Raw genomic sequence first — 2,500 nt, 5'->3', positions numbered from 1 at the left:
TACCCCCTCCTCCTCTACTACACCCTCCACTCCTCCATCACTCCGTACCCCCTCCTCCTCTACTACACCCTCCACTCCTCCATCACTCCGTACCCCCTCCTCCTCCTCTACTACACCCTCCACTCCTCCATCACTCCGTACCCCCTCCTCTCCTCCTCTACTACACCCTCCACTCCTCCATCACTCCGTACCCCCTCCTCCTCTACTACACCCTCCACTCCTCCATCACTCCGTACCCCCTCCTCCTCCTCTACTACACCCTCCACTCCTCCATCACTCCGTACCCCCTCCTCTCCTCCTCTACTACACCCTCCACTCCTCCATCACTCCGTACCCCCTCCTCCTCCTCTACTACACCCTCCACTCCTCCATCACTCCGTACCCCCTCCTCCTCCTCTACTACACCCTCCACTCCTCCATCACTCCGCGGCGCATCTCGTCTTCTGCATAATTCAGCAAACTGGGCGTGGGAAACAAGCAGAGCCATATAAGTTAATTAAGGCCATTTGTTAAGGTGCTGCCTGCCAGCCAGGACTTGCTATTGCCTGGTGGGGGCCTTTGAATGCCAGGCATGAATCCATGGGAAAAGTGGGCTTGGGCCAGGGGTGGAGCTATAGGGGGGGGGCAGCGGGGCATTTGCACCAGGGACCAGGGCCCTCTCATATTGGTGATGGGTGCCTATGTGACCTTGGCAGGCTGTATGGGGGCCTTATCTGTGCCTTGATCTGGGGCCTTGTGTGCGATTCTTTTGCCACTGGCTTGGACCTGCTCCATCTACTGTACCAACCATGGCTACTAGCATGTTTTTTTTAATGGGCCATAAACATTGGCCATGAGAAAGCGAGGAGTGCTTTCGTACAGTTACGATTTTACAGTTGACTTTGTAGTGGAATTGCAGTAAAGCACTGTCTGTGATTGTCTGTTTGCTGTCTTCTAGTAGTGTGTGTGTGTGTGTGTGTGTGTGTGTGTGTGTGTGTGTGTGTGTGTGTGTGTGTGTGTGTGTGTGTGTGTGTGTGTGTGTGTGTGTGTGTGTGTGTGCGCGCGCTCGTGCGTGTGTACATGCATGCATGTGTGCGCATAATGCACTCGTGTGTGTGTGTGTGTGTGTGTGTGTGTGTTTGAGAGAGAGAGAAAAAAGTGCATGTGTGTGTGTGTGTGTGTGTGTGTGTGTGTGTGTGTGTGTGTGTGTGTGTGTGTGTGTGTGTGTGTGTGTGTGTGTGTGTGTGTGTGTGTGTGTGTAAGTGTGTGGTAAGGCACTGGGTAGCCTATGCTGACTATGGCTTCTGATGTGTGTGTGCCTGCATAAGTGTGTGTCTGTGTGTGTGCGTCTCTACGTTAGTAACATGGCATTAACAATGAACTCCAAACTGCTTTATTTGTACATGTTTTATGAGAGCAAGCATTATTCCTCCATTCAGTTCAGCAGGCAGCGTATACCTTACTTCAAGCTAAAAGCTAACCGCTAACAGCAGTAGCAGCAGCAGCAGTAGCAGCAACAGTGAGTTGGGTGGTAGCCTCCGTTAGCTGTTGGCTGCTCCACACACCTGCATGGCCTTTTGGAAAACAGACCTCTCCCCAGAGGGATGATGCGGATAGAGAGAGGCGAAAGGGGAGCACAGGACAGGAGAGAGGGGAAAGATGGAGGAGAGAGGACTGGAGGGGAAGAACAGAGTAGAGAGAGTGGTATAGAACAGAGGAGACAGGAGAGGAGAGCGGAGGTGAGGAGAGAGGAGATGGGGCCCTGCTGTGGCTCACATGGTAGGGCACTGCACTACTACACGGGTGGCCCGGGTTCCATTCCCGATCCGAGTTCATTTCCTGATCCTCCGCTGTCTCTCTCTCCCCACTCGTTTCCTGTCTGTGTCACTGTCCTGTCTGAATAATAAAGGTGTAATAGTCCCCCCCCCCCCCCCCCCCCCCCCCCCCCCCCCCCCCCCCCCCCCCCCCCCCCCCAAAAAGCACTTTTAATGAAAAGGAGAGAGGAGGAGGAGAGAATGAGGAAAGAGTCGAGCAGAGAGGAATAAGAGGGGAAGAATAGATCAGAATAGAGAGAGAGAAGAAGAGGAAAGGAAGGGCCGCAGGAGAGCACAGCCGACGAGAGGAGGAGTGATTTGTGATGTGTGGTGATTTGGTGTTGCTGCGGGTGGGGTGGCGTGGGGGTGCGGGTGGGGTCAACGGCAGAAATCTGTCTGTCAAAAGCCCTCTTAGCAGATAATCCCGCCTGGCTGGCCATGGGCAGCATGGACATACTGTATTACTGTAATTCCCTCCACAGGGGCAGCCATGGCTCTGGCCCTCACAGGCGGTGCGGGGAGAGGAGGGTGACATAATAAGATTAGATAGATAGATAGATAGATAGATAGATAGATAGATAGATAGATAGATAGATAGATAGATAGATAGATAGATAGATAGAAGAGGGGAAGAATAGAACATAAAAGAGAGGAGAGAACAGAACAGAACAGAACAGAGAGGAGAGAAGAGGATAGATAGATAGATA

The sequence above is a fragment of the Engraulis encrasicolus genome, chromosome 24, assembly GCF_034702125.1.
Source record: "Engraulis encrasicolus isolate BLACKSEA-1 chromosome 24, IST_EnEncr_1.0, whole genome shotgun sequence".
Lineage (NCBI taxonomy): Eukaryota > Metazoa > Chordata > Actinopteri > Clupeiformes > Engraulidae > Engraulis > Engraulis encrasicolus.
The sequence above is the reverse complement of the archived record's forward strand: the minus strand, read 5'-3'. Positions refer to the sequence as shown.